We start from the raw sequence: 12,937 nt of genomic DNA, 5'->3' as shown, positions 1-12,937 counted from the left end.
CAGCATTTGTTGCTATAGGTACATTTTTCTTCATAAGTAAGAGAGATTCCTCGATGAATTTTGCGGCAGGTCGAGCTGCTATAATGGTTGCGGCGGAGATGGGGGCCGCAACCATAATAGCAGCTCGACCTGCCGCAACGGAGACACGAGAGTACATGTGTACCGAAGCACAATAGTTAAAGCAGGCCAACTTGGGCTTCCGCAAGCCGGGCAGGTTTCACGGGACCCGTTCAGCCTGCGCTATCAGTACAACGTGACTAGCCAGGTACGTGTTTGCGTAGGTAATTTCACTGCAGTCATTTATCACAAGGTGGGAGCAGCAAACTGAACAAAATAAACTCAAGGGAGACTGAGGAGAAAAAAGGATCGGGGAATATATACCAGGGGGCTGCTCCTTGGGTGTCTATAATGAACAGTCTGTGGTTCCCAGTACCGAATTACAGATTAATTTAACAGTGGTGACCCAATCGTTTGTTCAGTTTCTTCCGCCAGTAATCGATTACTTAAAGTCTTCTAACCAGCACACACTTACATTGCGAATGATCAAATTACATAACATAAAGGATAATCACAAATTTAAGAAAAATTAGAATAGTTAATGATAGAAGGCTAAGCCAAAATGTGAAATGGTTTGCGCGCCACTCTGGTATACGTACTGTTTGTGTGAAGCTGCTGTTTAAGTTACGAGCCGCCATAGTAGCGGCTGGCTGTACACTGACGCGCCATTCACTGGTGTTGTAGGCTAGGCACGCCAGAAAACTGGCGCTCCACGTAAGCGACCGTGTCGCAGCCAACCGCTGGCGTCAGGGAAGTGCAGATTCTAATCTAACTTATGGGGCTCTGTTTGTGTTACGGGGGAGGGGGGGGGGGGGACAGCAGTACAATACACCAGCGAAAATTGCGGCGCTAGAAAGTAAACATGAGATTAATCAGAATATTAGAGAATATTCAGAGCAGTATGTGAAGTGTTAATAGTTAGAACTGCAAGTCCGCCTGCTTAGCTGAGTGGTAACGTGTTTGCCTACCATGCAGCGTTCGCGGGTTCGATTCCCGGCCTCGTTGAAGATTTTCTTCGCTCGTCGATTGGGTGTTGTATTATCATCGTTCATCATCACTAACACGCAAGTCGCCCAATGTGGCGTCACCTGAAATAAGACTTGCAACTTGGTTGCCGAACTTCTTCGGTTGGGGCCTCCCTGCCATCAATGTCACACTATCATTTTAATTTAGAACTGCAGACAATAGGACGTATGTTCAAAGAGTTTGTTGACGTAGAAATACCGTTCGGCAATGGAAAGTGGTGATAAACGGTTGTCCTTATTACCTTAGAGGATTTCACTGTTGACTTGGAGAACCCGATGGCTCGCGCAGCCGCCTAACTGATCTAACAATACCACCACTTGCAAAGTAGATTAGAAATCAGATTAATAATGTTGCTCACGCAGCATATGTTCGCTTTATCGGGCAACAATTAAGTTATTGACTGTGGATGGTATCGTCAGAATGGAAATAATGAGGTCACTGTAGAAAAACTCATTAATTTGGCACTTATCTTGAATGGATTCCCACGTAGATTTCGTCGAATTCGTTATGGCTCATCTTGTTGATTGCTAGAAGGTCCAGATCTGTATTTTAGCAATATTTGAAGACCTAACAAATGCGTTTTTCAGGAAATTCTTAATGATCAAACAATCCCAGATCAGAACAATGGCATGGTTGAAATAATGTTTGACTTGGTGTTCACGATCCACATTTTTAATAAACTTCTTGTAAATTCACATATATTTCCTCTTAATTGTCACATCATCAAGAAAATAGTTTTGTATCAATCTTCATATATTTAATTTCCACTTTAACCAAACACAAGACTTGACTGTTCTTTTACTAAGCGAAATAACAACTTAACTTCTGCAAAGTGAAACAAAGACTGCTCTGTGCGCATTTACGCCAAAACGGTTACAAGTAAGTCAAAGATTATGACAGTCTTACAGTAATGAATAAACACAAGAACCATATCACTGTAATATATCGATACATCGGAGTACCTATACATTAATAAATCCAAATGTGAATATTGTCACAAAAATATGTCTGTTACTTCGCAGAAAAGTAGTACGATATTACTGGTATCGAGAACTGGGGTTGGAGTGCCGTAATTGTCACGTAAATAAAGAAACATTACACTGGAAACGATTTCTTCTTCAGAGGATATAGGCTCGTCGAACCACTGATCACCCCGTGATGTATAGTGTCTACTCTTACATTTGGAATAACTCCTGATCTGTAGCCTTAAATGAACGCCAGCTCCAAGGTGCCAGCCGCAGGGTCTCTGCTTGACCACTACCCAATTGCTTCCAGTTCTCCCCCTGATTTCTGTCGTCGTACCACGGTCCATCCAGACCCAGAACTCTACTTGAGTAGCTAGCGCTTGGATGTTGTTGCGTAGTCCAGATTTTTGGGACCCTTCTTGTATAAAAAGCTGACATGGCCGCCACCTATTCGTCAACTAAAGACTAGCAGCATGCGGAAACTGAATGCTCTCTGATATCTGCTGAGTAGTAGATCGCACCTTCTACATCATATTTGCTAGGTTCTGGCCTCGTATCCTTTGGACCATAGCTGCCATGTTTATGACTCAGCTGCACCTTTGGCTATTTAATTATTGGACCCAATCTATCAGTGCCTTCTGAATTAGTCCTGTAGAGAGTCTCCTCACCAAATTGGGGATTTTACCTCTTCAGTCGCATTAGGAAGGGCGTCGGTTCAAACTCTGTCCGACCTTCCTGATTTAGGTTTTCCGTGATTTCCCTAAATCGCTTCAGGCAAATGCTGGGATGGTGTCTTTGTAAGGGTACGACCAACTTCCTTCCCCATCGTTCCCTACACCAATGGGACTGATGACCTCGCTGTTTGGTCCCCTCCCCCGAATCAACCAACCAACCAACTAACCAACATCTTCAGTTCCGAAAGTATCAACTCTTGCTCACTTCTACAACTATCGCCTGAAAATTTCCCAATCATCCAACGTGAAATATTCTTTTTTCATATAAGCAACGTCGACCACCTAGTCCGCCCCTCCCCCCAACCTTGTGTGGGATTACCACTTGGAATACGCTTCGAGGCTCTAGGCTGGAACTTCGCATACCCCCTTAGAATATGCGTCACGTGTTTACCTGCACAAACGCCCGCTTCGTTAGTACCCAGACCACGAATGAGGACTGATGAGTCTGAAGGACCTAAAGTGTCACTCGCCCCATGACATTTCGGCGTCTGTTTCTCTAAATTCTTCAGGGGTACCATCGTGCTATCACCATGTACAGTGATGGCTGTAAAGCCATGGACAGGATGGGATGTGCTATTACGTCTCCTGCATGTCAGGATTCGCTGCTGGGATGTGTAGTGTTTTTAACATTGATACTGATAACTATTGACAGACCTCTAAGTTTATTAAACAGAAATCACTCAATCGCGTTTTAATTTATAGTGACTCAATGAACAGTCTCCAGGCCATAATGTAACTCTTATCACCCCTCACAGGGTGCTACTCTTGGCCTTGTCTCTGTTAGTTATACTGTTGTCTAGTTCTCTATCTGTTGGTCCTAAAACATGTCGATATCCCCGGAAATGAACTGACCAACCATTTGGCTGGACAAGCACTTAGTTATTCGTGCCATTATTAGAAGCAAATTTGTTTTCATAATGAAAGTGGCCTAGTACCATTCTTTTTCCGTTATGCTGCCTAAATCGTTTATCCTTTCTTTAACCTCTGGCATTGTTTATGTGAATACTGCCGAGTTGCACAGTTGTTTTTAGTCCACGCTGAACTATAAGTTCCCCTGTAAATGGCTGAGTAAGTCAGTTCACATCTCGGAGGGAGGCAAGGGCACTCGACCTCCGACAGGACCACACCTAGTGAAACAGAGAGGCTCTTCAAGTAAACCTTTGGCCTGACGACAGTTTTAGCTTTACCTTACAGTGTTTACGAGGATGCAGATTGCTTTGCTTGGTGATTGTGGCTCCAACTTTCGTTTGTATATTCCCTCATGACAGTTAAATAACAAGCGCATAAGACCTGATATTATCGGCTGAGGGAGACGCACTGATCAGTGGTGATCTGCGTTATTTATTATAAACTTTTATTGTCTTGATCACAATAAAACGTAGTAACAACACTGCAATAACCAGTTTCGGTTTACTCGAAACGATCCTCAAATGTAAGGAAACAAACAGAAAAATTACCTTTCAGTTAATTTGGCTCCTAAAAAAATTATAAAATAGTTTTATAGGAGGATTAAAACAATAAGAGAGCCGATGTCGAAGCACGAGCAACGTGGGCGACGGGAAGACAATGAGTCTGTGTTGGCATCCTTCGAAGTAGAACACATTCAGAATGTGAATTTTCCTATCTATCGGCAAAGTAATTTGTTAAAATACTAAATTTTCTCTCTTTAAAGTAGGTCATCAAAAACATTAAAATAATAGCAATGACTTTAGTCTCGTTGCTCGTCGAGTATTAGCTCAGGAGAATCTTTCTTTTTACTATACATTTCGATTTCTTCCCGTACATCTTACAACCTCCCTTCATTGCAGTGTGCCACATTTCCATATTTTTGTTAATATCTTGAACAGGATGGCATTCTGTAGTAATATGCACCCCGAAAGTTCCTTTATACTGCCAGCAGGTGTGTTCACTAAACTGTGTTTTGAAAGAGCGTTGCGTCTGACCAACGCAATATTGGTCACAGCCATTTCAGTTAATTTTATATGTTCCTGAAATAAGAAATTTATCGTGCTTGAGACCATTTTTGTGTCTAAGACGTGATTATAAGATATTGGTGGTTTGGAAGCCTGTCTTTAGGTTTGTTTTTCGAAAAAAATGTTAATTTTCAGTCATACTTAACTGTTGTATGTCGTGGCATCACACTTTGTTTTTAACTTTCTTTTATTATTCCTAGTCAAGGTGGTGTCATTAGCTTTTTGTGAGAGCCTCTGTTTTTTTACAGTAAATATTACTGACATTAGCTACTGCAATCTGCTTTAAAATTTCAATTTCCTTCTTGGTCTCGTCCGGCTGAATAACTAACCACAAGAGACACTGGATGATAGATTTAAAAACTTTTTTTTAACGCTGTGGGTGGTACGAATGTGTGCTAATTATAACGTTTCTGCACGTCAGCTTTCTCTATATTTCGAAGACAAGCTTGTCATTTTTGCCAATAATTTCCAGTCAAGATTATTAATACAATAATTCTGTTCAATTAAAGGAAAATTAATTTTTAGAGTCCGTATTACGTAATAAGGTTGTCTAATAATTTGTCATATTTGCTACTTTCTAGAAGAATTGTATCCTCTAATTATCGCTTGTAATACATAGTTTTCTTACTATAGCATACTACATTTTTGAAACTATTTGTTTTCCAGATGATTAATGAATATTTCAGCTAACGTGCCAGTTAGACTATTGCTCATAGCAAGTCCATCTTTTTGGTGATATACCTTTCCATTAAAAACAAATAGGTTACACATTAGTGACAGCTCTAGCAACATTACCAGTTCGATGACTGTGGCTCTACTAATCTTATGCAACAATGAATTTGCCTTTACAAAACGTATACTTTCTGGGTTGGGATATTTGTATCTAAGTTGGCAATGTCTGGAGATGCTAATTTCATACCATCAAGGATTTTAATTTGTGCCAACATTTTAACAAGCTCATAACTATTCTTTACACTAAAGAACTGTTGAAAATATAAGCCTCTTTTAATTTTTTATTTTGCACTTTATTCAATTCATAGTTCTCCTCTCTATGAATTTTAATTTAAGATCTTAGCTGTGGAATACTGGGATTCACCATTCTAACAGACTTCTTCTTACTTGTTGTAAATAGTAATCTTCATCTTTTTATGGTGTTACGAAATACTTTAGAGGGATGTTTTTAATCTCAGTACTGCCATTTGCATTAAATGAGCACTCTGTTTTCTTAATATAGTCGCTATCGTTGGTAATGGCAACTGTGTTATCTTTATCAGTGTCAGTAATGGTGGCTTTCTCATTATCTTTTACTAAGGTTATTCAACATCTGATTGCTTTTATTAGTTGCATTGTTAGTATTATGCTGTTCTATTAGAAATTATTTGATTTTAACAGCGGTATCAGTTATATTGAATTTAGTCATCTTAACTACTTCAGTGGCTACTTTTGTTTTGGCATTAATTTCTTATTTTTAGTCAGCCTAAGCTCAGGACAAAATGGTAGCGTAAGATTTTTTAGCATAGCTTGCTCCTCAAGACTGATTGTTCTATCATAGAATGTGTGTACTTTTAGAAGTTCCTTTTAAAACATTTTCTTATATATAAATTTTTTTGTGTCACCTATAAATGGGTTCTCATGCCAGAGAATATTAGTGTACATGGTTATGTTCAGACTGGACAGAACGTTGCGAAGTTGAAACTGTATTCTTGAAACCCCCCCATTCACGTAAGTCTTTAATCTTGTATAATTCATGAATTTTAATCTTCAACCACAGAACTCCACTCCTAGTTCTAACTTCCTGTGCTAATGGGGGAGTATCTGGTTTTAAACAATTTATACACATCTCTGCATGCAAGCATGGACAAAGATTAGTCTCATACTGGTTTTTTATACCAATAGTCGCGTTTTGATCAGCCTTTCGACGATGACAAACTATGCTTAGTAACGATGTTGTTGTGGATAACACTGTACTTAGGTATCAGTGATAGCACATTTTTAATGTTTTACTATTTTTAATGTTTTAATACCTTCATTAGGAAGTTTCCACACTAACAGAAAGCAATTATTATCTAACTGTTGATACATTTTTGTGATCAAGACCATTAAAATTTATAATAGAAAGAAATGCTTATAACGTAAGAAATGTTACTATTGTATTTTTCTGATTATTCATATACCGTATGACCCGGGCACTGTTCGCATTCCTTTGATGGTTGTACTGGCGACTGTATTTATGTTTTTGTGTACAACGTTACAATAACATCGGTAATTTGTAGCTGACAGCAACTTAGAGACTCTAAAAATAATTCAAAGATACCATATGCACATATAAGTTGTTTCCACTGGAAGTCTGTTCTCTTGGGCCCGCAGAAAAGTAATAGTGGTAGTATATATACGGCACATATCATGGAGAATTTATCGCTATGAGTAGAACAGAGTTATTGTATTTTGTTAAGAACTAATAAATTTATCATTTAGAAAAATCTTGGAATGCCAGGGTCACAAGTGGAATAAAGTGAAGTATATCTTTAAACTGTGATTTTTTTTATTGGTTCAACCAGCTGAAAAAATGCAACAAATCGTGATTTAACGCAAAAACTAGCAAAAACCTTAAAGGTTACATCACCACCTAAAGAGCCAGTAGTAGTAAGCAGTAATTTTACGCCATTTTCATAGTAGTCGGTGACGGTTAGTGTTATATAATTCCCTTGGTGTTTGTTTTAGTGGCTGTGATTATGCGTGTGTGTATATTTACATTTGAGACTTTTGCCTGAAGGTGAGCAGTACTAGAAATTGTAATCGCAATGGACAAAAAATTTAAAAAAATGTTTTGCAGCCATAAGCAAAATCGGCCGTATTTAAATTAAAGATAGTTCGAATCCCCCGCTTCTGAGAAGGTTTTCGAGAGGCTTACCTTCGATGTGAGGCAGATACCGAAATGGAAGTCCCCACTCAAATATCCCAATTAGGTCTCCCTTTGCGCTACTAACAGCTCGCCTGGAATTTATTTGAAAAGTCCCTGACTATACAATGCGTAGTTGCTGGAACAGTCTACTGTAGATAAACAATGAAAAGTACACAAAAATGTAGTGAACGAGGTTTTCCTTGGATACCTGGAAATCCTCTCGCATTCACAAAAGTGGATTCACATTGCTGCTTGAATACAAAGTTCTACAACAACCTACCTTGCTCCAACGAGTACAGAATGAAATATATATATATATATATATATATATATATATATATATATATATATATGTGTGTGTGTGTGTGTGTGTGTGTGTGTGTTATAAGCAGTTGCACTGAAATAAGTGTTGTAGATTCTGCTGACTTCAACCTGATTCACGATCTTCCAGATGTACATGTAGATACTGCGAGTGTACGTATTTGGTGCATGACGTATCGCCTCAAAAATATACACAAATAGATTCAGTTCAGTTCAGTTTTATTCGTCACTTACATGAAGATCATGCTTGTTCATATGATATCGAGTATGTCAGTGTGATGAAGTGATAGTGTGTGATTTATCATATAACGATTGAATACAGAAATTATAGAAACAAGATAGTACAATTTTTAAAATACATTTCTAGCCAAAATAACTGTCATTTGATTTTATCAGAATTTCAGTCACATAATGCATTTATCCATACGTCAAGTAAGCACATAGCATTTATTTATAGTTCATTTGGTGACATGAATCTATATGGTGTACAAAATGTACTACACACATGTCATTCATTGCCAAGTAAACACTAGATAGCATACATTACAAAAAAATACACATATAAAAATGTATCACTCTTTCACTTATAATCTGAGGGAACATTTAAATTGAGATATTTTATCAGTTTATCAAATGTTCCAGGTCTCTGTAAAACTAATAAATGAAAGCCATTAGCTGTAATAGACTATAATGCAGCATTAAACTATAAAGTGCAGTACTTTAATGTTACGAAAAACAAAAAAATGAAACAAAACCAAAAGAGAGCGTGAGAGAGAGAGATAGAGAAATATTCAAAAACATTTGTAAACTATGCAAAAGCAGTTGAAATACAGTTTAAATAAATAGACACGTAGTATTAGTAGGTAGTACTAAGTCAACTGGGCAAAAGACGAAGGCGCGCTGCAAAGTAATACCTCTGAATTTTTTCTTCTCTTCTCGGTATTGGTTGAGATACTCTCCGCCGCTACACGACCCCGAATTGATACGTGTAACATGGCGATGTGTAACGTAACTATATCGGTGCGTGAGAAACTGTGTGTTGTAATCAAGTTTCTAACTACAAAAGACTTCCTCCACACATGGAGCACCCTCTCCTTTAAGTACAAATATTGAACTTCGTTGATGACCCTGACTACGGATTTGGACTTGATTGTCGTTACGACGTGATATTGTTTGGTCTAGGCGCCGAGTATTTCACAATATATAAATCACTGTAGACATACTACACTACTGGCCATTAAAATTGCTACACCAAGAAGAAATACACATGATAAACGGGTATTCATTGGACAAATATATTATACCAGAACTGACATGTAATTACTTTTTCACGCAGTTTGGGTGCACAGATCCTGAGAAATCAGTACCTAGAACAACCACCTATGACCGTAATAACGGCCTTGATACGCCTGGGCATTGAGTCAAACAGAGCTTGGATGGCGTGTACAGGTACAGCTGCCCATGCAGCTTCAACACGATACCACAGTTCATCAAGAGTAGTGACTGGCATATTGTGACGAGCCAGTTGCTCGGCCACCATTGACCAGACGTTTTCAATTGGTGAGCGATCTGGAGAATGTGCTGGCGAGGGCAGCAGTCGAACATTTTCTGTATCCAGAAAGGCTCGTACAGGACCTGCAACATGCGGTCGTGCATTATCCTGCTGAAATGTAGGGTTTCGCAGGGATCGAATGAAGTGTAGAGACATGGGTAGTAACACATCTGAAATGTAACATCCACTGTTCAAAGTGTCGTCAATGCGAACAAGAGGTGACCGATACGTGTAACCAATGGCATCCCATACCATCAAGCCGGGTGATACGCCAGTATGGCGATGACGAATACACGCTTCCAATGTGCGTTCACCGCGATGTCGCCAAACACGGATGCGACCATCATGATGCTGTAAGCAGAACCTGGATTCATCCGAAAAAATGACGTTTTGCCATTGGTGCACCCAGGTTCGTCGTCTAGTACACCATCGCAGGCGCTCCTGTCTGTGATGCAGCGTCAAGGGTAACCGCAGCCATGGTATCCGAGCTGATAGTCCATGCTGCTGCAAACGTCGTCGAACTGTTCGTGTAGATGGTTGTTGTCTTGCAAACGTCCCCATCTGTTGACTCAGGGATCGAGACGTGCCTGCACGATCCGTTACAGCCATGCGAATAAGATGCCTGTCATCTCGACTGCTAGTGATACGAGACCGTTGGGATCCAGCACGGCGTTCAGTATTACCCTCCTGATCCTACCGATTCCATATTCTGCTAACAGTCATTGGATCTCGACCAATGCGAGCAGCAATGTCGCGATACGATAAATCGCAGTCGCGATAGGCTACAATCCGACCTTTATCAAAGTCCGAATCGTGATGGTACGCATTTCTCCTCCTTACACGAGGCTTCACAACAACGTTTCACCAGGCAACGCCGGTCAACTGCTGTTTGTGCATGAGAAATCGGTTGGAAACTTTCCTCATGAGAGCACGTTGTAGGTGTCGGCACCAGCGCCAACCTTGTGTGAATGCTCTGAAAAGCTAATCATTTGTTTATCACAGCATCTTCTTCCTGTCGCTTAAATTTCGCGTCTGTAGCTCGTCATCTTCGTGGTGTAGCAATTTTAATGGCCAGTAGTGTACGTCAACGCCGTCGACTACACGGAGAGGAATCGGAATACAAGCAGTATATCGTTCCCCAGGTAGTATGTTTAGGAAAACAACGAATTCCAGAACAGCAGAACAGGCATCCATCAGTGTTTCCTGGAGACGCTGGTTAGGATCTGATGAATCGATTTAAAGGATTCGACGTAGCTGCCATATACAATAGGCAAGCTTACATGATGTGTCTCACAAATGTTTGCTTTTACTTGGACGGCACACCCCAGCGGTGCTTGGAGATCAATGAAGAGAAGCTCAGTAGCTGGGACAAATTCTAGGCAGAATTGAAGAAAATATTCGTCCGAATTGATGGTATATGTAGGGCTTGGCCAGAACTGAAAATAGCGAGTGGGAGATGGAAATGGCCAAGTGTATAGCAATCCTTGCCAATATTTGACGAAATTTTGTGTTGTGCTTGGTTTGCTGCTAAAACGTACGATGAGAGAGAATCTTTTATGAAAACTAGCTTTTTTTCTATAGAAGCTTTAAAGCAACACGTAATTGTTAAAACGAGGCGTTTATAACGTGTGGAAGATGCCGAGAAAATTATTGCTTCCCCTGTCTGTAAGATGAATGCCACTCCAGCAAATGTAAATCATCAACTGTAAAATATTAATGGTATCTAATTTTATATACGAACTATCTCGTGTACACACAACAGCCCCTTCATGGGAATTTATTTGCAATTCCGAATTTCACTTTGACTTTCCTTTTCACGTTTCTTATCAAATATTAATAAATGCAATGTACTGAGCATTATTTCCATTCATCTGCAGTGTAAGTAACGTAAATTTTGAAAATAAAAAATTAAACAATTTTGGCATAAGGACTCGACACACGTACCTCGAATTACTGGTCTGTACTCACTTTACACCAGCCGCTGCCTGCAGATGAAGCTAACATAAATGGCTTATGCTCCTCTGAACCGCACCAATAGTGCTATTTTTTTCTAAAAGATTGGCCATCTGAAGTTTCCACTTTTATCACCTTCGTTTCTGACCATGCCCTGCGTATGCCGTAAGTTTGGACGAAATCGGTGACGAGTAGGCGCGGTCGCCTTGTTAGCGCCATCGATGAAGAATAACTGTCGAACTGCCAGTGGTATCTAGGCTGACCGAGGAGCAACGTCGGCCAGTGTTCGCCGTTCCGACACAATTTCCGGACGCTTCAGAATCCGCAGTTGAGAGAAGACCGACGAAGCGGTTTCTGGTAAAATACCATCTGAAAACACTGGGGATCATCCAACACTCAGTGAGCGCTCGTATAAGATGTCCGCTGAACGACGGGATAATATACGAGGAAGTGGAGAAGATTCTGCAAGATGTCATCATTGAACCTTCCTCCTTGGTCGCCTCCTGTAGTCCTTGTCAAGTGTAAGGGAGGTACAATGCCGTTTGTGCGTCGACTACCGGCGACAGAACACCATCACGAAAAAAGGTGTCTACCAGGTGCCGTGTATTGATGATACCGTAGGGTGCTTGTGACACATTTCAATTTCAATGTTTGGAAATGTTTGCTTTTAAAGTTTTGAGGTTATTTTTTTGAATGAGTCACTGTAGGCATGACGTAGGAATGAACATATTTGTGTGTACGAGGTAGAATTCATATACGATAATAATTTTAAGCACACCGACAAAAAATTTTAATAGGCACCATGTCCCGGGCACATATCGGTAGATGTAGTCAGATGGGCAGTGGTGGCTGTCGCTATATTTATGAATAGCTGTATACCTTAAAGTGGACAGTGTCGAATCAATACATTTTGAACAACGTTCGGTGGGATATACACCAGTTTTTATGTTTACGTACATACGTCACTGCAGCAGTAAGGTTATTTTATAACATTGACGACTGTGGAATGTAGTTCTCGCTCGTGTTTAGTACGACAGCGGTTACGTGTTAAAATGATGGCTACCCACAAGCGTGACAGTGTAAATTTACGAGTGCAGAAATACGCACTTTGAAATGGCAAACAGCCAAAATCAGCTGATAGTGGTACGAATAGCAGTGAGTGTATAATTGCCGTGTGGAAACTGGAGTTTTCTTTCGTTAAACACTTTACTTATAACTATCCATTGTGCCGTATGTCCATAGGGATTGATTCCAATACTTTTGAAGCTTTAAAAAATTAAGTCCGCTATGTATGTAGTAAATGCAAGATCATTTACATATATGAGAAATAGTTAAGCTAATATTGCACATTGTGGGCCACGATGATTTTCTCCAAATTACAAAAATGTCCCCATCCTATTGTTGTTGACTTTGATAATGAAACTTTTGATGATTTTTCTTCATTTTTGTTAATT

At 39.8% G+C, this 12,937-nt stretch overlaps 1 protein-coding gene across 2 annotated transcripts in view; it reads right to left on the bottom strand.

The window, feature by feature from the left end:
* LOC124803048 (fatty acid 2-hydroxylase) overlaps positions 1-12,937 on the bottom strand; it is a 509,122-nt gene that overhangs the window by 261,529 nt on the left and 234,656 nt on the right. The window contains exon 1 of one of the 2 annotated variants that reach the window (XM_047264168.1): positions 657-764. The exons of the other annotated variant lie outside the window; for it this stretch is intronic. The gene's annotated coding sequence lies outside the window, so the exon portion shown is untranslated. Of the gene's footprint in view, positions 1-656; positions 765-12,937 lie in introns of those variants that run through there. 2 annotated transcript variants of the gene reach the window in all.

The sequence above is a fragment of the Schistocerca piceifrons genome, chromosome 6 (genome assembly GCF_021461385.2).
Source record: "Schistocerca piceifrons isolate TAMUIC-IGC-003096 chromosome 6, iqSchPice1.1, whole genome shotgun sequence".
NCBI lineage: Eukaryota > Metazoa > Arthropoda > Insecta > Orthoptera > Acrididae > Schistocerca > Schistocerca piceifrons.
The sequence above is the reverse complement of the archived record's forward strand: the minus strand, read 5'-3'. Positions and strand labels throughout refer to the sequence as shown.